At 45.1% G+C, this 22,949-nt stretch overlaps 1 protein-coding gene and 2 long non-coding RNA genes across 30 annotated transcripts in view; 1 reads left to right on the top strand and 2 right to left on the bottom strand.

The window, feature by feature from the left end:
* LARGE1 (LARGE xylosyl- and glucuronyltransferase 1) overlaps window positions 1-22,949 on the bottom strand; it is a 634,395-nt gene that overhangs the window by 243,653 nt on the left and 367,793 nt on the right.
* On the bottom strand, window positions 11,766-15,928 carry LOC144331768 (uncharacterized). The gene is made up of 2 exons (XR_013399189.1): window positions 15,024-15,928; window positions 11,766-11,842 (listed from the first exon to the last, which is right to left on the bottom strand). It is a non-coding gene; the product is annotated as an uncharacterized LOC144331768 (long non-coding RNA).
* Window positions 13,598-16,021, top strand: LOC144331770 (uncharacterized). Its single transcript, XR_013399192.1, has 2 exons — window positions 13,598-14,070; window positions 15,247-16,021. It is a non-coding gene; the product is annotated as an uncharacterized LOC144331770 (long non-coding RNA).

Below are 22,949 nucleotides of genomic sequence, written 5' to 3'. Positions count from 1 at the left end.
TTTTTCAATTAGCTAGACAATGAAGAGGCTGTCTCCCCTCATGGCCTCTTGGAAACTTTGTGGCAGACCACCTTGGTTGGCGTGTGGTTCTCTTTCTCAGAGGCGATGAGGCTAACAGAAGCTGTGAAATCAGGCAGGGCTCCCTCAGCCTTAGTTGTTTAATCCAACAGATGTAAAATGCCCAACTTTGTGGATTTTTATCAGTAATAAATGGGCTAATATCAAGTCGGGAAACGAAAGCCCAGCAACTGCACTCAATAAATGTATGTTTTTGTTTATTTCTCATGAGTCTAAAGTCATCTCAAAGAACCTAGATGGTAAACTGCCCCACTTCATCTTCTGATTTTTAACCCATTTTAAAAAATGTCAACACTCGTGCTTTTAATTTCCTAAAGCTCTTCCTTGTTTTTCAAAGCCGCCTTTTTTTAAAAAATGTAGGATCTTGTTCATATTTTATAAGTGAAATAGCTGTTTCGTCTCTCTGAGGCCATTAATTTCAGGTTTTTTTTTTTGTTGTTGTTGTTGTTTTTTTTTTATGTTTTCTGCTCTTCTCTGTCTTCTCTGTTTCCTATCCATTTCTTTTTTTTTTCATTTTGTCAAAACTAACCTCTGACTTTTTAATCATAGCTTTTCCTCCAATGTCTAATAAGCCTGTAATCTCAGCACTTTGGGAGGCCGAGGCAGGCGGATCATGAGGTCTGGAGATCGAGACCATCCTGGCTAACACGGTGAAACCCTGTCTCCACTAAAAATACAAAAAATTAGCCGGGCGTGGTGGCGGGCACCTGTAGTCCCAGCTACTCGGGAGGCTGAATGGCGTGAACCCGGGAGGCAGAGCTTGTAGTGAGCCGAGATCGTGCCACTGCACTCCAACCCGGGTGACAGAGTGAGACTCTGTCTCAAAAAAAAAAAAAAAAAAAAAAAGGGATGAAGTCACTCCCTGACTTCTACTGCATCTGCAAGTCGGGGTCCAGTCAAGAAACCCCAGCTAGAAGAACTTTCATAAAGAGCTGCTAGCCAGGCGTGGGAGCTGTAAGAGCAAAGGGGGAATGCTGACATGTCACACAAATGACGACTGCAAGTGTCAATTGCAATCCAAGGGCTGGGTAACAAAGAGAAAGAGTGTGGATTATTAGAATTTGGAGCCCCACAGTGCTGGGACCCAGGCCTCCAAGGAGGGGCTGCCCCGGTGCTGGTTCTGGGTTTGGGGAGAGGATGGACTGCAACTAGAATCAACAATACAATCAGGTGAGGTTGCAATGCTGGGCTGATTCTGACAAAAAAAAACAGGAAGCACACAGGCAGGAGCAGGTCTCTCCTTCTCCTCTGGCCTCAGTCTCCCCATGGTGCTCCATCTGTAAAACCCCCCAAAGATACTGGTAATGCTGAAATACAGAGTCCCATCCCCACTGTCTCAGAGCAGGGTCCAGTAGGGTGGGTTGAAGCCGAGAGTAATAATACGACTTTACATGAGAACATGGCATATCCTAAGCATCAGTATCACAATCTTGGGCCGTGCTGTTTCCCCAGAGGTGAATCATACAATCTCTTGCCTGGAGGACAGAAAACTGGCCTCAAGCCTTCTGACTGCTGAGTAGAGGAGGGGCTGAGGGGCCTCCCCTGTCAGGGCGTACACTTTCTGTTCATCTCCTCGGTTTCACTCCAGCACCCTGCTGCGACCCTATCTGTGCACAATGAAGTGTGTGTGTCCAGAGCCATGCTGATGCTGTGGGTCCAGGAAAAAAAACTCTAGCAAGCCGGGCGCGGTGGCTCATGCCTGTAATCCTAGCACTTGGGGAGGCTGAGGTGGGTGGATCACCTGAGGTCAGGAGTTTGAGACCAGCCTGGTCAACATGGCAAAACCCTGTCTCCACCAAAAATAACGAAAATTTGCTAGATGTGGCGGCAGGCGCTTGTAATCCCAGCTACTTGGGAGGCTGAGACAGAAGAATCGCTTGAACACAGCAGGTGGAGGATGCAGTGAGCTGAGATCGCACTATTGCACTCCAACCTGGGTGATGAGAGCAAAACTCCAAAAAAAAAAAAAAAAAAAAAAAAAAAAACAACAAAAAACAAAACAACAACAACAACAAAAATAACTCCAGCAGTATGCAGGGACCAAAGAGGAATATTTCCTTGGTTGTATAGGCTGGAGGAGGGGTAGGAATTCTAACTATTTCTTATACAAACTACTGACCAACCCCCTCATAGGGCTGGGGATCCATTCCATGTGGCATTTGGGAATACCTGGAGCCTCTCATGGCTGAGCCCTGTCTGGGATCAGCAAAGCCTATCAGCCTCCTCCTTGCCTTGCTGCCCGGTGGGACCGCTGATCTGTGATGCCGGCTCCTCCTGTCCCATCTGTATTTTCACTCCTCAAATTTGCCGGCCACCCTTGTCTGTATTCTCCTCTTCCAGTATCTTAGTCCTTGTGAACGATGCCTTCTTTTATTCCTTTCCTGACATCTTGGTGGACTTTGAGAGAGCATGGAAATGAGCTCATGTGTTCAAGTTGCTATGTTTTACAATTCACATTAAACAAAAGAGTCCGCACGGTCACTTAAAACACATGTGCAAGCCCACTTTGTCCTCTGGGCCATCCGCTTGCAACATCTGCAGGGCATTACAATACGGCACTCTGAACAAGGGAAAGCCAAAATAATTTGGGTCATTTTGCTTGGAAAGAGAAGGCTGAAGAACAAATTAATGGTAGAGACAAGACTATTTGAGGACAATCTGCAGCTGTTCTCTTGCTCTGAGAACAGAACGAAAGGGCATGAGCAGAAAAGTGCAACATGAAGGATTTTAAGTAGATATGAAAAATCATCTCTCATGAAGATTACTGTGGTGGCCACATTGGCCTCCCTACCTGTAATCTCTCTCTTTCTCTACAAATGGCCTTCTGTACGTTTCACGATTTGGGATCTCCAAATAGAACACAGCATGCATTTAATCAGTGATCAATTAATTATAGAAGGCTTAACATGCAGAGCGCCATGCTATGCACTGAGGAGAGAGTGATAAACCAGACAGATAAGGCCCTTTCCACGCCACACTTGTAGCTTAGCCAGAAACAAAGACAAGTCAACAAGCATTTTCAATAAAGCACAAATCTGATCCGTGATTACCTCTCCTGTTTCATCTTTATCTACTTCCATAAATAAATTCGGCCTTATGATGTGCCACAGAGCAGGCTAAGGCCCATGTTTCAGGACACGTACACCGTCCTTACCAGAAGGAGGTTTACCCGATGAGGCTGCCACTTCAGGCATAATGACTCCCATCTATCCCCATTTTCACACATGAGGACACTGAGGCTTACAGAGGTGGAATAAAGTTGAAAGGCCATTTTATTTATTTATTTATTTACTTATTTTTTGAGACAGAGTTTCACTCTTGTTGCCCAGGCTGGAGTGCAATGGCACGATCTCAGCTCACTACAACCTCCGCCTCCCGGGTTCAAGCGATTCTCCTGCCTCAGTCTCCTGAGTAGCTGGTATTACAGGCGTGCGCCACCACGCCCGGCTAATTTTGTATTTTTAGTAGAGATGGGGTTTCACCATGTTGGCCAGGCTGGTCTTCAACTCCTGACCTCAGATGATCTGCCCGCCTCGGCCTCCCAAAGGGCTGGGATTATAGGCGTGAGCCACTGCGCCCGGCGAAAGGCCATTTAAAGAAGTGTGTCAGTTTCCTATTCCTTCTGTACCACATTTTACCACAAATGATGTGGCTTGAAATCATACATGTTTGTTCTCTTACAGTTCTGGAGGTCAGAAATCCTGAAATCAGTCTTAGCAGGTTAAAGTCAAGATGTTGGCAGGGCTGGTTCCCTGCGGGGGCTCTGGGGAGAATTCTATTCCCTGCTGTTTTCAGCTTCTAGTGACCGTCTGTATTCCTTGGTTTGTGGCCCTTAACTCCATCTTCCAAGCACAACACTCCAATCTCTGCTTCTATCATTACATCGCTTCTTCTCTATGCAGTCAAATCTTCCTCCACCTCCCTCTTCCAAGAACACTCATTCTATTTAGGGCTCACCTGTATAGTCCAAGATACTCCCTCCATCTCAAGACCATTAAATTAACTGCATATGTAAAGTCCCTTTTGCTATACATGGATTTTTTCTTTTTCTTTTTTTTTTTGAGACGGAGTCTCATCTGTCACTCAGGCTGGAGTGCAATGGCACGGTCTCAGCTCACTGCAACCTCCGCCTCCTGGGTTCAAGCGAGTCTCCTGCCTCAGCCTCCCAAGTAGCCTGGACTATGGGCACATGTCACCACGCCCGGCAATTTTTTTTGTATTTAGTAGAGACAGGTTTTCACTATATTGAAAACTCCTGACCTCATGATCTGCCTGCCTTGACTTCCCAAAGTGCTGGGATTACAGGCGTGAGCTACCGTGCCCGGCCCTATATGGGGTATTTTTTTTTTGTAGGTTCTAGTGCATGGATTAGGCTGAGGATGTCTTTGGGGGCCATTATTCAGCCTATCACAGGTAGAAATAGGAGGATCTGCGATTCCAACCTAAGTCCTATGCCTCTGAGGCAGAGTGCCCAACCCCTTGCAGGCCTGCTTCCGGTGAACTCTGACCTTTAGGCACATCCACAGATCATGGTGCCTCAAACAGCTCCTGCAGGATCATGCCTCCATGCCCTTCCCAAGGTGCTGTTTTTGCCTGGAATTCCCTGCTATTTGGACCCTCACAAAGTGCTGCCTAGTCTTCAAAGCCCAGCTCTAGTGCTTCCCCTCAACCTCACCTACCCCAAGCGGAAGTAACTCTCCTTCATCTTTGCCTGCACTGCGCTTTCAGAAACTCTCTGCACAAGCAATGGCCATATTACTTTGTAGTTATTTTTGCTTTTTTCTTCCCCTTCTCCATTTACACAGGATTTCCTTCAGAGCAAGAATCACTTCTCTTTCTTGTGCGTTCTTTAGTGTCTTCTGTGTGCAACATTACCTGGCACATAGTAGGCGTAGTTCCATACATATTTCTGAGCTGAATTGAAGCTAGTTAAAAAATGAATAGCATTATGAAGGTACATTGTGCAATCTTTCCTGAAGGTTAATGAAAAACAAAACTGGAGCCACATTTTTTATTTTGTTTCCCCATCAATTTATGGAGCCCTATGTTGAGCCTTATACTAGATGCTTGGAATACAGAGATTAAATAAAACAGGAAACCTGCCTGGGAAGTAAGGAAAATGAGATGTAAGGCTCCCCACAACGCGTGGCAGCCACCATGCTTGGCACTGCCACACAAAGTAACTCAACGAAGGGGAGGGCCACTGGAGGAGAAGGAAGCCATCTACCTGAGATTACCCACTGCCCCGTTCGGCAAGTGGGTTCTAGAAAATGAGCTTTTGATCTCCTCTCTGATTGCTGGCAAGTTTGCTGAATTTCAGAATGCTTAATACAGAGTTAAAAGGCATTTTAGGATATCTTCCAGTCCAGTGTTTTTGAAACTAGAGTTTGCAACACATTTGGGGGTTGTGAAAATAATTCAGTGGATCTGAGCAAGCATTTTAAAAATTAAAATACATAAATAGATTAGAAAAGAAATATAAAAATTCACTGAACATAGTAAGGTCTAGCATTGTTTTATGAAAATATTGTTTTAATTGCTCATCTGCGTGTGTGTGTGTGTGTATGTATATATGCCTGTATAAACATACATACACATATATGTCTTTTGGATTGTGATGAAAAATGTATTTCTGACTGTAGGATACAATCAAAAAAGTGTGAAAAGTATTGTTGGCCCTACATCTGCACTTCATAGATTCTTTGTCAAAATTTTCTGATTAAAAGAAATAAAAAAAAAAAAGCAAGTCCTGGTAATAGAATCCCACCAGCTCTTTTAGTAAAAGAACTGGTAAATAAATTCCCCATGCCCATGGGCATCCGCATTTCACATTCATCCTATCACCTAACCCTGAGGACTAGATGTTCTTTTATTAAAGGAGCCAGAGGGATTCCACGTAGACCCAATGGGGTAAGTAACTTGCTCAAATGTATCTTGTTCTATTACCTATGCTGGTTTGACAAACTTATGTGGAAAGTTACTTTCAATAGCCTACAATGCAATTTCCTTGCCTTGCGCTCCCAAAGCGCTGGGATTACAGGTGTGAGCCACTGCCCCTGGCCCTCTAATCTCTTAAGATGTATAGTAATAAGAAAAAATACGGGCTTTGAAATTCTTCTGACCCGCGATAAAATTCCCAGCTCTACCCACCACGTGACCTCAGATGCCTGCAGGGGCTCAGGTCCCTCAATTGCACCACTGGCAGTGGCCTGGTGCATGGGGCCAGTCCCTTTCACCCTGCGGAGGCCTGCAAAAAATAGGAGCTCAGTACACATTAACAGCTCCCGCCTTCTACTCCCCTTCTCTTTCTATGAATATTTACAGAGAAGTTAAAAAATAACCACATGCCAACTACACTAATGAGTCAAGGAGAAGGACTGCTGAGAAAATGGCATTTCTCCTCCTTCAACAAAAACAACAGAGCCATGTGAACCTCCATTCTGTGACTGAGGCGCCAAGTGGCCGGGCCTTGCCAAGTTCCCCGCTCCGTGCTGTTTGCCAGTGAAGAGTCTGGAGTTGACTAAGTGCCAACCTCGGCTCGGCTGTGTGTGCTTGATCCTATGACCAGCCCAGCCCTGACCTTTTCTGGTATTTATGATGTCAGATTGGATTTTGATCACTGTTTGAGTTCTTGACACAAAATAAACAGGTTGACCCTTTTCCCTGGGAGGCACAAGTGCCAGGATTTTAATCCTGTCTCCAAACACTCCTCCCAATTCTGCCCCACTGCCCCCATGGCAAAACAGCCAAGACACAGTGTCTCTTTTGTTGCAGATCCCGAGATAGCAACCTTAGGGCAGTGAATCTCAACCCCGGTCACACTTCAGCATGATGTAGGAAGCTTTTAAAAATATGGCAGGCCAGTGCCCATACCAGAGCTTCTGACTTGGCCGATGTGGGGCAGACCTGGGCATCCTTATTCTTCACGTGCTCCCCAGATGATTTAACTTAAAGGCAGTGTTGACAACAACTGTACTCAGAGAAGAGAAGGTCCCTAGTTTTCCTATAAAGAAAGTATGGCAGGTGGGCACAGTGGCTCACACCAGTAATCCTAGCACTTTGAGAGGTGGAGCTAGGCAGATTGCTTGAGCACAGGAGTTCAAGACCAGTTCGGGCAATGTGGCAAAAACCCATCTCTATTAAAAAGTATACATATATAAATTAGCCGGGCGTGGTGGTGCACACCTGTAGTCACAGTTACTCATGGTGGGGGGGCGGGCGGAGCAGTGGAAGAATCAGCCAAGCCCAGGAGGTTGAGGCTGCAGTGAGCCGTGATTGTGCCACTGCACTCCAGCCTGGGCTACAGAGCCAGACCCTGTCTCAAAAAAAAGTGGAGAAAAAAAAGAAAGAAAGAAAATATGGCAGGGAGAGGTTAACTGGATCACCAAGATTACAGAGCCAGGGCTGGGACTTGAACACCGGGTCAGCTGACTTTTTGACTTTTATGTTTTAGTGTAACAAGGAAAAATGGTTGTGAAGAAAAGTTAAGACGAAAAAGACTGGTATACAAACGGGATTATATTATGATCCCAATTTTATAAAAGAATCCATCCTATATGCACAGAAAAGCATCTGAAATATTAACAATAGCTAACTCTAGGTAGTTGAAATAAACACAATTGAGTTTCATTCTTTACCTTTGTGCTGATACGGACTTGCATTGTTTTATTCATGACACACATGTATAAAGTGGATCAGTCTGGAGAACCTTAATGATGCCTCCAGCAGAGCAATCCATTCTTGAAAAGGTCTAGTCAATTCTTGTTTTTATCTTCACTATTACAATGAGGCCCAGAGGGCCTTTTTGTGCTGACTGCCCTCATCCTGTCTGGAGTTATCCTCTTACTGTTCTACAAGGAAAACACATTTTCTTTCCAAAAATTAAAAAAATAAAAAATAAAAAAGGCAGTGCTGATGTCATGGGATATCAGGGTATCTCTAAAAACTTAGATCAAGGAAACAAACATTTGGGTTTGAGCCTCTACTGCATGTGTCTATGAGAAACATTAGGAGCTATTCAACGGCCGGGCGCGGTGGCTCACGCCTGTAATCCCAGCACTTTGGGAGGCCGAGGTGGGCGGATCACGAGGTCAGGAGATCAAGACCATCCTGGCTAACACAGTGAAACCCCGTCTCTACTAAAAATACAAAAAATTAGCCGGGTGCAGTGGCGGGTGCCTGTGGTCCCAGCTACTCGGGAGGCTGAGGCAGGAGAATGGCGTGAACCCGGGAGATGGAGCTTGCAGTGAGTCAAGATCACGCCACTGCACTCCAGCCTAGGCGACAGAGCGAGACTCCGTCTTTTAAAAAAAAAAAAAAAAAAAAAAAAGAGCTATTCAAAGCTGGGCACGGTGGCTCACGTCTGTAATCCCGGCATTTTGGGAGGCCAAGGCAGGTGGATCACCTGAGGTCAAGAGTTTGAGACCAGCCTGGCCAACTCCGTCTCTACTAAAATACAAAAATTAGCGGGGTGTGGTGGCAGCCGCCTGTAATCCCAGCTACTCAGGAGGCTGAGGCAGGAGAAATCCTTGAACCTAGGAGGTGGAAGTTGCATTAAGCTGAGATCGCACCACTGCACTCCAGCCTGAGCAACAAGAGTGAAACTCTGTCTCAAAAAAAAAAAAAAAAAAAAGCTATTCGAAAGCCCACTTCCATTGTAACTGCTACCAGATCTGTCTCCAGAGATATAGACTACAATCTAGCACGATTTGGAAGCCAAATGTTACGTTTTGAGATTGTCCCTGGGCTGAGCCAACAGGTCACTATCCACTTAGTTGAACTCTCCTGGGAACCCTGTTTGGGGCAGATTTCACCATTCGTCCTCGCTCTGTGTCCATTCCTGCCTTGGACAGTGTTTCATGCCTGGATATAAACTCAGCGATTCAAGTCCCCCTTGGTGACTTCAGGGTACCTGTTATTTGCTACTTTAAAGGAACAGGGGGGAGAAAAATGTATCGTAGAATCCAAAGAGCCCAGAGGCCAGAGACCTAATTTTGTTTATTCAGTAACTAATATTTTAGTATCTATTAGACTCGGATAGGTATAGAACCTTGAAGGCAGAGACAGCAGGACTTACTGGAAGATAAATGTAGGGTATGAGGACAAGAGAGGCACCAAAGACACCCTCATTGATACGGTTCTGGCTTTGCCCCTGACAGTGTGACTTTGCATCAGATCCATAGAACTGAAAGAGTCACTGAGTCCACTACTCAAATCCATTTATTTTACTAATCATTCACGCTTTCTACAGTCATTCAGTGAAGTACTTACTGAACAGACAGCTTAGGATCAGAAAGGTAGAGGGAGTCGCCTATAGCTAGTAAAGATGAAACACAGACTTGTATCCAAGTGAAGTCCTCTTGAAATTGCATCACCCAAGTCAAAGACCTTCCTAGACCTTTCTTGACCTTTGCAACAAAAGGCACTGAGCTAACTCATGACCTCTAAGATCCCTTCCAGTCCTCCTTTCCTACATGTGTATGTGTCAGTAAAGCACTACAAAATGCCCTGTTTCCCACTTCTTCTGTGCAAGACTGGAAAGAAAATTTATCTTTTGACACATCCCTTTCCACTTTGACACTAATTTCTTTTTTAATTGATCTCCCAATAAGGTACACACCTAATTGGCTTGAATGGTGACACAGTTAATTAGGCCAAACAAGAAAAAAAAAAAAAAGCCCAGGATGGTGAGCCCAAGTAGGAAGTACTACTTAGTAAGAGCAGTGGCCAATTGCTCAGTGAAGAGGAATTTGTAGAAAGGGAAGCTCGAAGAGATAATTCACCTTGGTCAGGATTTTAGTTTAGGTCACTTTTGTGGATAAATAGGCTGCAGGTTCTACCTTTTCCATCTAAACAGATTAATCCTCTAAACTGCTACAGAAAACTCATTCATGCATCAAAAATTTACAAATGTCTATCAGAAGCTGCGTGCTATGCTAGGCTGTGGGGGTGAAGGCCCTGTCAATAAGGAGGCTCTGACAATTTAAGAAGGGAAACAATGATGGTAGTAAGTGGAAAAGAAGTCAAAAGAAAACATTTTATTTACTTAGCATGGGTTCTATCAGCCAGCATATGCTTCTTAAGGTTGCAAGTGACAGAGACTTTACTGAGACTTAAGCAATTTTTAAAAAGAGAAACTTTGCTTCAGGCATGGCTGGAACTAGAGACTCCAACATAATGTAATCTAAAATCTGTCTTCTCTTTTCAAGCTCTCAGATCTGTTTGCCCTCTCAGACAAAGTGACTGTGTAGGAAAGACGTAACACAGCAGGCTTGATACTGCTGTCCTTAGAACGATGAACTGCTTGCAAGACTGGCCCTTGGCTGGCATCTGAGAACTGGGGTTTGGGGAAGCTTCCTGCTATTCTCTAAGAGCTCACTGTGTCTAAACTGTGCAAACAGAATGGTTTACGATACATGGCTGCTTTCCTTCCGGGAGTCTAGAATTTTGGTACGTCCTAGAGGATGCCCACATGACCAGCCCCCAATAAAAATCCTGGGTGCTGAGTCTCTCATGAGATTCCCTCTTGGGCAACATTTCACGTGTGTTGTCACAGTGTGTTTTGGGGGGAACTGGCACGTCCTGTGTGACTCCACTGGGGGAGGACTCTTGAAGCTTGAGCCTGGTTTCCTCTGGACTTCACCCCATGAGCCTTATATCTTTTTGCTGTAATAAATCATATCTGTGAGTATGACATATACTAAGTCTTGTGAGTCCTCCTAGCAAACCAGTGAATTTAGGGGTGGTCTTGGAAACCTCTGGCGGTGTCGAAATGACAAATGGTGGCTCCAGCTTCGCCTCATCATAGTTTAGCAAATACAGTGGAAAGAGTACCTTTCTGCCGGGCACGGTGGCTCACGCCTGTAATCCCAGCACTTTGGGAGGCCGAGGCAGGCAGATCCCCTGAGGTCAGGAGTTTGAGACCTGCCTGGCCAACATGGTGAAACTCCATCTCTACTAAAATTACAAAAATTAGCCAGGTGTAGTGGTGCGCCTGTAATCCCAGATACTTGGAAGGCTGAAGAAGGAGAATCACTCGAACCAGGGAGGTAGAGGTTGCAGTGAGCTGAGATCACACCACTGCACTCCAGCCTGGGCAAACAGAGCGAGACCCTGTCTCAAAACAACAACAACAATAACAACAACGAGTAACTTTCCCAACAGTGCTAGCAAAAAGCCTTAGCGTAATGCTTACTAGTTCTGATTGGCTCAGCTTGGGTCACATATTTGCTCTAAACCAATCACTACAGCCCGGGAGATGTCTGTGGTCTTGCAGCTGGACAGGACTGGGTCATGTCCTTTTCCCTGCAGCCAGGGATGAGATCAACACCCCTCACACACACTAAAAACCAACTGAAACAAGCAAGGAGAGAGATGGTTTTCTACAGAAAAAGAGCCATTCTGCTGATGTTAGTGGAAGGAAGAAACGTATGCTGAGCAGGCAGAACACCACAACTAGCACAGTAGAGCACAAATGTTGTATATCATGAGGAAGCATGTGTTATAGTGAAACATCAAAAACACAACAACAAAAAGAAAAGTCACAGACATAGAAGAGACAAATTCATTCTCACTCTAAATCTGTGCTTCCTTTTGTATTCCCCGCCTAATCTGTAAACTGGGAAAGTAGGTCATGTACAAATCTTTCTTCTTTTGTACTACATCTGACCAGAACACCTATTTCTTTCTTTTCTTTTCTTTTTTTTTGGAGACAGGGTCTCAGTCTGTTGCCTAGGCTGGAGAGCAGTGGTATGATCTCAGCTCACTGCAGCCGCAGCCTCCTGGGTTCAACTGATTCTTCCAACTCACCCTACCAAGTAGCTGGGACTATAGGTGTGCACCACTACACCCAGCTAATACACACACACACACATACACACACACACACACACACACAATTTTTTTGAGTCGGAGTCTTGCTCTGTTGCCCAGGCTGGAGTGCAGTGGCGCAATCTCGGCTCACTGCAACTTCCATCTCCCGTGTTCAAGTGATTCTCCTGCCTCAGCCTTCCAAGTAGCTGGGACTACAGGCACACACCATCATGCCTGGCTAATTGTATATTTTGCAGAGATGGGGTTTTGCCATGTTGACCAGGTTGGTCTCGACCTTCTGACCTCAAGTGATCTGCCTCAGCTTCCCAAAGCGCTAGGATTAAAGGCATGAGCCCCTGTGCCCAGCCAACACTCAGCTAATTTTTCTATGTTTTGTATGGACAGGGTTTCGCCATGTTGCCCAGGCTGGTTTTGAACTCCTGAGCTCAAGGGATCCACCAGCCTCGGCCTCCTAAAGTGCTGGGATTACAGGCATGAGCCATAGCAGATGCCCTGGACACCCATTCTAACCCTTTAATAGCATTTGATTCTGCTTTTGCACTAAACCTCTGCCTTAGTTCAGGCCATGATCATTCCTTACATGAATTATTGACATGGCTTCCTAATTGGACGCTCTGGTTTTGGTTCCTCCAAACCATTTCTCTGACTGGCGCACACTCACCTTTCTATACTGAGGACTGATTAGTATGACCTGGTCAGTCTTCTCCTTATGAGACTATAAGTGGATTTTCAGTGTCTTCCAGAAAAGGCCAAACTCCTCGGCATGGCACAGCGTGCTGAACTCTCCATGACCTAGCTCCTGCCCACTTTTCAATCTGCCATCACCTTCCCAAACCCTCCCCTCTCGCCAACCACCTGATTCTTTGTACTAAATATTACAGCCATAGGGATTGCAAGTGACAAAGGGAACACACCACGCTCTATCTTGCCTTCCTGCCTTTGGTCCATTCTGTGCCTTCTGTTTGGAACGGCCTGTTCGTTCTCCTTTTCCCAGGTGGAGAGCTCCAGCCAACCAACAAGGACTGATTTCTCTTAGGTTATGGGGGATGCCTTTCCCAGGTTTCGAAATTAATGACTCTCTCCATGGCAACACCACTATGTTTGGCACACGCTCCCTTTTCTCTCACCATCGTCCTTTATCTTTGTCTGCCCTTCTGAATTCTCAGTTAGAATGGGACCTCCATGAAGGCAGGTGGACCATCTTATCCATTCTTTTTTTTGATTTTTTATTGTTTTTGAGACACAGTCTCACTCTGTCACCCAGGCTGGGGTGCAATGGTGCAATCTCGGCTCACTGCAACCTCTGCCTCCCATGTTCAAGCAATTCTAAGCCTCAGCCTCCCAAGTAGCTGGGACTACAGGCTCGCGCCACCAAGTCTGGCTAATTTTTCATTTTTAGTAGAGATGGGGTTTCACGACGTTGGCCAGGCTGGTCTTGAACTCCTGACCTTAGGTGATCCACCCGCCTTGGCCTCCCAAAGTGCTGGGATTACAGGCGTGAGCCACCGCGCCCAGCCCATCTTATCCATTCTTACAAATTCAGTACTGATTTAGAGATTGATGAGGAATAGTGTTTCAAAACCTGTGGAGTAAATCAACCCGTAATAGTGGAGATGGTTGTAATCTTGGCTCTGCCACTTGCCAGTTAGATGATTTTAGTATTGAGTATTATTTAACCCTTTTAAGCATTTTTTTTTTCTCTTCTAAAATGGGGACAGGACTATTATTGTCGGGTCTATTGTGAAGATGAAAGAAGTTAATGTATGTAGAATACCTAAATTGTATGTACAGCAGTTCCAGACCAACCTTTTTGGCACCAGGGACCAGTTTCATGGAAGACAATTTTCCATGAAGGATGGTGGTGGGGGGAAGGCAGGATGGTTTGGGGATGAAACTGTTCCACCTAAGATCATCAGATCATCAGGCATTAGCTAGATTCTCATCAGGTGCACGCAACCCAGATTCCTCGCATGCGCAGTTCACAACAGGGTTTGAGCTGCTATGAGAATCTAATCCCAGCGCCGATCTGACAGGAGATGAAGGTCAGGCCGTAATGCTTGCTCGCCTGGTTCCTAACAGGCCACAGACCACACCGGTCTGGGGCTCAGGGTTTGGGAACCCCTGGTCTAGACCATACCAGGCTTCTTATGGCTCACACCTGTAATCCCATCGCTTTAGGAGGCTGAGGCAGGTGGATCGCGAGGTCAAGAGTTCCAGACCAGTCTGATCAACATGGTGAAACCCCATCTCTACTTAAAAAAAAAAAAAAAAAAAAAAAAAGAAAGAAAATTAGCTGGGTGTGGTGGCATGTGCCTGTAATCCCAGCTACTCAAGAGGCTGAGGCAGGAGAACTGCTTGAATCTGGGAGGTGGAAGTTGCAGTGAGCTGAAATTGTGCCACTGCACTCCAGCCTGGGTGACAGAGTGAGACTCTGTCTCAAAAAATAAAAAGTAAGTTCTCTAAAAAAAATGTACCATATTAATAATAAGGGGAGCAGACTGTAGGGTATATCAGAACTCTCTGTATTATCTTCATAATTTTTCTGTAATCTAAAACTGTTGCCATAAAAAAAGTTATTTTTAAAAAAGAAAATAAAAATTCTATCACTGCCGATCAACCCTACGTCACCCCACAACTCCCAATATAAGGCAGGTGCTTCAAGGATTCATATGGTTTGGATCTGTGTCCCCACCCAAATCTCATGTTCAATTGTGATCCCCAACGTTGGAGGTGGGGCCTACTGGGAAGTGAATGGTTCACTGGGGTGGATCCTTCACGAATGGTTTAGCACCATCCCTTGGTATTCTGGTGATAGAGTTCTCATCAGATCTGTTTTTTAAAATGTGTAGCACCTTCCCCTACCCTCTTTTGCTTTTGCTCCTGCCGTGTAAGATGCCTGCCTTCTGCAGTGACTGTAAGCTCCCTGAGGCCTCCCAAGAAACAGATACTGCCATGCTATCTGTACAGTCTGCAGAACTGGGAGCCAATTAAACCACTTTTCGTATTAATTACCTGGTCTCAGGTGCTCCTTTTTTTTTTGTTTTTTGTTTTTTGAGATGGACTTTTCGCTCTTGTTGCCCAGGCTGGAGTGCAATGGCACAATCTCTGCTCACTGCAACCTCCACTTCCCGGGTTCAGGCAATTCTGCCTCAGCCTCCTGAGTAGCTGGGATTGCAGGCATGTGTCACCATGCCTGGCTAATTTTGTACTTTTAGGAGAGACGGGGTTTCTCCATGTTGGTAAAGTTGGTCTCGAACTTCCAACTTCAAGTGATCCACCTGCCTCAGCCTCCCAAAGTGCTGGGATTACAGGTGTGAGCCACCGCGCCCAGCTCAGGTATTTCTTTACAGCAGTGCGAGAACAGACTAATACAAGCTCCCTCTATTATCTATATTGTAGCATACATCGTCTCAACAATAAAATATAAAAAGAGGATTATTGCCTGGATTTGGGAAATCTTCTGTTTTATCTCATAAGAATTTTTGCTACCATGGGATATGACCTGTGGTCATTTTTGACATCTAAGCAGTAAAGAAGAGAAGCCTAAATTCATCATGCCTTCTTTGTCGCTAAAATTCATCAGAAGGCAAATAAGAAAATAAAAGCCAGACCTTCCTTTTCTGATGGAGGTGGTTATCAATGAAAAAAGTATCCCTTTGCTTCTAGGGACGCTGGTAATTTCCACCAGGACCTACTCTGCTTGACAGTGTTCCTTTAAAAGGCCCCTCCATTCATCTCAGTAAGGCCCCTGCATACATAGCTCTGCCTGCTGCATCCTTCCAGATGGGCAAGCCCAGTGCATGATGCAGAGAAGAGACCAGCATATTTCTCTTCATTGACAGGCCATGTATGTCTCCATCATATATTAGATGCTTCTAATAATCTGTGTATATGCATTTAGGAGGGAAAAAAAGATTGTGTCCTCTTGATAGTCATAGAATGGCATACACTGGTTCCCTCTTCACAGATATGCAGATGAGCTGCAAGTTCTGCCCTCTTGTAATTTCGAGGGAAGATCATACATTCTAATGGGTCCTAACTGAATCCGTGCCTTTCTGTGGATGTGAATGCTTTTGAGTCTGGTTAATTCAATCACCCTTTCTCTTGGTATTGTGTATCCTTCTAGATCCAGGGGAACGAATGCATTTATTTATCATCTGAAAGAGGAAATTCACTACTAGATGTTCAACTATCTGTGGCCCTGGAAGTGAAAATTCACAGTTCATGCATCTTTTTGAGGCTAGTGTTGATTACAAATAAGAAGGAAGTCAGAAGCACATACAATAGGAGTTTAAGGAAGTCAAGTCAAAGAACACACGGATCAGGGACTATGAGTTATGAACTGAAAAAGAAGTTGTGGTGTTCCTCTTCCTGTGTCCAAGTGATTTCATTGTTCAATTCCCACCTATGAGTGAGAACATGCGGTGTTTGGTTTTCTGTCCTTGCAATAGTTTGCCCAGAGTAATAGTTTCCAGCTTCCCCCATGTCGCTACAAAGGACATGAACTCATCCTTTTTTATGGCTGCATAGTATTCCGTAGTGTATATGTGCCACATTTTCTTAATTCAGTCCATCGGGGTGGGGGGATGGGGGAGGGATAGCATTAGGAGAAATACCTAATGTAAATGACGAGTTAATGGGTGCAGCACACCAACATGGCACATGTATACATATGTAACAAACCTGCACGTTGTGCATATGTACCCGAGAACTTAAAGTATTAAAAAAAAAAAGTTGTGGAAGGTTTAGATTTCATTTCTTGGGTCAGTCGTTATTAACCACTTAAAACCACCAAGTCCACTACATATTCCTCAAGGACCCTACACATTTCCATCAGTAACAGTGGGTCATTAAGGAAGTGGTTCTCAAAAGGGAAAGATATTTCCCCAAGGGGACATTTGGCAATGCCTAGAGATATTTTTGCGTGTCATAGCGGGGGGCATGGGATAGAGGGAAGAGGCTAGGGATACCGCTCAACATCCCACAGTGTGAAAGACAGCCCTTCCACCACAAAAAGTTATGAGATATCATCTTAAACTCAGTCAGAATGGCCATTATTAAGATAAAAAATAAAAGACATTAGTGAGGATGTGGAGAAAAAGGAACTCTTATATACTGTTGGTGGGAATGTAAATTAGAAGAAAACAGTATGGAGATTTCTCGAAGAACTAGGAATAGAACTACCATTCAATCCAGCAATCCCACCACTCGGTATCTCACCAAAGGAAAAAAAAAAACATTATATAAGACAGACACCTGCACTCATGTTTATCACAACACTACTCACAATAGCAAAGACATGAAATCAACCAACGTGTCCATCAATGGATAAGGCAAATGTGGTATACAGATGTATACCACAGTGCAACGAAATACTATTTATCCACAAAAAAGAATAAAATCACGTCTTCTGAAACAACATAGGTGGAACTGGAGGTTACTGTCTAAGTGAAACAAGCCAGACAGGGAAAGTCAAATATCACATGCTCTCATTTATAAACGGGTGCTAAAAAATGTGTACACATGGATGTAGAGAGTGGAAAAACAGAAAATGGAAACTCAGAAGGGTGAAGGGATGGGAAGGGGGTGGATGATGAGAAATTAATGGGTATAATGTGCATTATTTGTATAATAGATACCCTAAATGCCACGACTTCACCACTACAAAATCTACGCATGTAATAAAATTGTATATGTACCCCATACATTTGCACAACTGTTAAAAACACACAAAGACATATACAGCCCAAAATATCAATAGTGCCAACATGGAGAAGCCCTGTACTAAGGCAAAGATTCTCCAGTCACTGGTGATGAGCAGGCCACTGTGGAGGGATGAGAGTGGACATGAACCTGTGCAATTTGAAAAGACCCTACAGATAATTCCAATACTTCAGCTACCCTCTTCCCCATGGCTCGGAATTACTGTTCAAAAGGCAGAGCTGTCAATGATCATGAGGTTGTTGTTTAGCTTTCACGTGGCTATTAATTCAATTTGGCCTGTTGCTTACATAGAGTAGGAGTAACCCTAACTTTCATGTAGGATTCCCAGCCAAGATACATCTAGAATAAACAAGAAAAAGGAAACTGGCTTCTTTTCTTAGCACATGATTTTAAAGGTGTGGACTTTATCTCCACAAATTCATTCAACAAGCATTTGTTTCTTGCCTCAAGGGATTTATAGCCTTTATTAGGTCCTAACCTACTCACTCAGCCTCTTTGTCTAGAATGTCCTTGGAAAGCCCTGTCCCCTCTATGCATCCACAATAGCTGTGTTTGCGATCAAAATGTCTTGACCTCAAGGCTGCTGATGTTAAAAGTGATCTAGCAACCCCATCTCTACTAAAAATACAAAAAAAATTAGGTGGGTGTGGTGGCGCGCACCTGTAGTCCCAGCTACTCAGGAGGCTAAGGCAGGAGAATGGCGTGAATCCGGGAGGCGGAGCTTGCAGTGAGCCAAGATCACGCCACTGCACTCCAGCCTGGGCGGCAGAGTAAACCTCCGTCTCAAAAAAAAAAAAAAAAAAAATGATCTAGCTAAAAAATTCACATTAATCACGTGTAATGCTAAAATGTTCCCAGAAATATCAGGTCTTTTCAAGGAAGGCTAAGTCAGTCATATGAATTTCTAACGGACTGAGTATTAAAGAGTATAATTTGTGCATCTGGTAACAAGTAGGTGCTCAATAAATATTTATAAATGTCTGAATGAGCAAGAAGAGACATCATGGCAGAGCAGCTTCCTGGAGTTCTGGATTTAATGCTGTTCTGCTTTTCAATATTTCTTCCTGATATTCTCAAATAAATTCCAAATGTTTCTGTACCACAACTCTGTCCCTTGACCTCCCCTCTCTCCTTGCCCCCAACCTATACAAACACTTGCTTCCAGGAAACAGGCAGTCAGTCTCCACAGGGGAGGGCTTACCAAGAGATGGCACCTATTCTAACATGGCAGACACAAGCAGGATATTTACAGAAGAAAAAAAAAAACAAAAAAACAAAACAAAAAAAAAAAACAGCAATGGTGCAGATGCTCCAGGACCCTGTGGTCAAACAATAAAAGTTAATCAAGGAATAGTCTGCTTAGACCCCCAAATCTTCTCTTTGACTGACTCCGCTCTTTCTTCTTTAGTCTATGGTCCTACTCGCCCTCCTTCTCCCCTGTACAACTCAAAGATAAAAAGAAAAGCTACAGAGATATTGCTAATAAAAATAATCAGAACGTATTTTCTGGATTCTAAGAGGCTGCTGATTGTACGACATATGAAAACATTTGCCAGGAGAAAAAGACCATCTGTCGAGTTGCTTTGGTAAGTGACATCTCAATTTCGGACATGGGAAAATGTGCAAAGTCCTGTATCTCAGAACTGAGATAATATGGCAAAATACTTGCCAAATACTATTTTGCTCCTAACATAATATTCCCATTGAGAATGAGAAGCTGAATTGTAAAGTGCACGGAAGAGTGGGGCCTCAAACCCAGGTCTCGGAATCATCCCACTCTACAGCCCGTACTTTCCCCATTGGGACCCACGGCCAGCTCTTTCCAACTAGGAGCAAATCCCCAACTCCTATGCTTTTCCGTAACCATTTCTCAGGCTTTTTTCTCCATCTTGATAGAGATTATTTTGGGAAATGTGTTTACTCCAAGGGCTAGTATTGTCTCCTCCGATATTAAGAACCTCTCCCATCCTGAATTGTTTAGAGGTATGTACACAGCCATCTTATTGTGATTACAGTAAAATGACTCAGCTGGGCACAGCCGCTCACGCCTGTAATCCCAGCACTTTTGGGAGGCTGAGGCGGGAGGATCGCTTGAGTCCAGGAATTTGAGACTAGTTTGGGGAACAAAGTGAGACCCTGTGTCTGCAAAAATTAAAAATTAAAAAAAAAATAGCTGGACGTGGTGGCACATGCCTACAGTCCCAACTCCTCTGGAAACTGAGGCGGGAGAATCCCTTGAGTCCAGGAATTTCAGGCGGTAATGAGCTAGGATCCCACGACTGCACTCCCGCCTGGGTGACACAGCAAGACCCTGTCACAAAAACAAAACGAAATAGCTCTAATATTAATAACAGCAGAAGCTAACACCGTCAAGAGCTCACTGTGTCAGGAACAGCACTAAGACTTTGCTGTGTATCACGTCACGTTACCCTCACACCAATACCCCAGGAGTACCATTCTCCCCATCTTGCCCACAGGAGACAGAGGTTTAGAGTTGAGCCCAACACCCCGACGTTGCAAAGATGGCAAGAGGATGCAAAGCAACCCCAAGGAAGGGCCCTTGACACCATCTGTCCCTCCACCCTTGGAGTGAATACTTGAGTTGGGAAAGGGAGTCGGGAAAGAAGCGTCTCACATCTACCTCCAGAAATGTCTCTCCTCCCCGTGGTGAGGAGCCTCAAAGTGTCCTCCAGCTCACCTCCCTGAGAGTCTGAGCCCTGTGTATCTAAGAAAGTCCCCAAACTGATAGAGAGGTCCGTGGAATCCTGGTGATGGATCCAAGAGGCTCCTCTGCCCCACCCAGTAAGCAGCACAGAGCCAGGGACCCAGGGCACGGCTGGCTTTACAACGCAGCGGCAGCTGGAGGCAGCAGCGAACGCCATTCACTGGGTGTGGGCTGTACAAGGAGGAGCTCAGGACACAATCAGGGCGAGTCCAGGGATCCTGCCTCATGAATTCTGCTCGGCATCCATTCCGTTCCTCCTCCTCGCAAATCACAGCTTGCCAATCACACCTTGCCCAGGCTTTGCGCTTGCTGATTTCATCCTGCCCCCATCCAATGAGCCCTGTTTTAGATTCATCAAATCCTCCCCCACACCCCCCTACCCCCCAGCTCTCCCTGCGGGGCATTTACATTGTATGAGGCACTACAGGGCTGCCCCCCCTGGATTCTACAATGGGGCTCACCTGGCCATCCAGAAAAGGAAACTGTAACATCTGGTGAGAACATCTATTCTAACACCAAAAAAGCTCTATTTCAGAAGAGAGCTTTTTTGAGGAAAAAAAAATGAAGAGACCCCAAGCCCTGACCCTTCTTGTAAGATCTAGACCTGTTTACCCCATCTCTGCATGTCCGAAACCGAACTCACCATCTAGTGCTATCCACTCTACGTCCCCATTCATCTCTAATCTGCATCCCTCGCTCTGCCTCCAAGGCTAACATCTGGCTATGGGCCGCAATGGTCTTTTGCCGAGACTGGAGCCTCCTACGTGCTGCCAACTCTTTTTGAAAGTACTGTTTTCCTGTCTCACTCTTCAGATCATCCCCACACGTCAGCCAAAGGGATCTTTTCAAATCTTCTGAACTGAATTTCAATGACCTTTGGACAAGACCCAAAGCCAGCACTTAGTTAAGACCCTTCATACCTCTCTTGCCTTATTTCCCACCACTCACTTCACCAAGAAACATCCACTTTACTTGTTCATTTGACAAATACTTATCGGGCACTTTCTATGTGTCAGGCACTGTTCTAGGTGCTGGGACACATTAGGCACAAAACAAAGATTCCTGCCTTCCTGGTGCTTATGCAGAGTTAGCCCACCACACCCATGGGTTCTGCATCTGTGGCTTCAACCAACCTGGACTGAAAATATTTGAAGAAACTTGCATCGGTACTGAATACACACAGACTTTTTTTGTCTTCTTACTATTCCCTAAACAATACAGTCTAACAACGATTTACTTGGCATTTACATTGCATTAGGAATTATAAATAATCTAGAGATGATTTAAAGCATACAGGAGGATGTCCACAGATGATGGGCAAATGCACTATTTTTTTTTTTTTTTTTTTTTTTTTTGAGACAGAGTCTCGCTCTGTCGCCCAGGCTGGAGTGCAGTGGCGCGATCTCGGCTCACTGCAAGCTCCGCCTCCCGGGTTCACGCCATTCTCCTGCCTCAGCCTCCCGAGTAGCTGGGACTACAGGCGCCCACAACCGCGCCCGGCTAATTTTTTGTATTTTTAGTAGAGACAGGGTTTCACCGTGGTCTCGATCTCCTGACCTTGCGATCCGCCCGTCTCGGCCTCCCAAAGTGCTGGGATTACAGGCGTGAGCCACCGCGCCCGGCCCAAATGCACTATTTTATATATCAGGGACTCGGGCATCTGCAGATTTTGGTATCTGTGGGAGGTCCCTAGAAAGAACACACAATAACCAGATGGAGCCAGCTGTATCCTGGTACCTGGGTCTGTGCTGCCTGTGGGGTGAGGCAGAGCAGCCCTCTTGATAAGTAATTACATACTCATTAGAAGGTGATGAGTCCTCTTGAAAAAAAATAAAAATGAAAGAGCCGTGGAGAAAAATGGGATGGCGTCTCAGGCTGTAGGATTCAATGGGACAGTCAGGAAAAGCCTTGCTGAGAAGCTGAGGTTTGGGCAAAGAATCGAAGGGCATTATGGTAGCGAGACAGGGAATGATCTGGAGGAGAGAAGCATTCCAGGTACAGGGAACGTTAGAGCAGAGGACCAAAGGTAGAAGTCTGTCTGGTCTATTTGAAAAGTAGATTGAGGGGCTGGGTGCAGTGGCTCATGCTTGTAATCCCAGTACTTTGGGAGGCCGAGGCAGGTGGATCAACGGAGGTCAGGAGTTTGAGACCAGCCTGGCCAACATGGTGAAACCCCATTTCTACTAAAAATACAAAAAATTAGCCGGGTATGGTGGCGCATTCCTGTAATCCCAGCAACTCGGGAGGCTGAGGCAGGAGAATCGCCTGAGCCTAGGGGGTGGAGGTTGCAGCAAGTGGAGATCACACCACTGCACTCCAGATTGGGTGGACAGAGCGAGACTCCATCTCAAAAAAAAAAAAAAAAAAAAAAAGTAGACTGAATGTTTCTTTTGGTTTCTGTCTGTACCACTCTCTCTCTGGATCTCAGGTCTTCGCATATGCTGCTCTAAGTGAGACTGGAGGCCAGTGCATCCACCTCTTTCCCTTTAGAAGCCCTCCTGACTCCCTCCAACTTCCCTCACTAGCAATGCTTTCCCTAAAATGTGATTCAACCTCACCTGGACTTTTCCCTTTCAAGAGACTTTCTACA

Source organism: Macaca mulatta, chromosome 10 (assembly GCF_049350105.2).
Source record: "Macaca mulatta isolate MMU2019108-1 chromosome 10, T2T-MMU8v2.0, whole genome shotgun sequence".
Lineage (NCBI taxonomy): Eukaryota > Metazoa > Chordata > Mammalia > Primates > Cercopithecidae > Macaca > Macaca mulatta.
The sequence above is the reverse complement of the archived record's forward strand: the minus strand, read 5'-3'. Positions and strand labels throughout refer to the sequence as shown.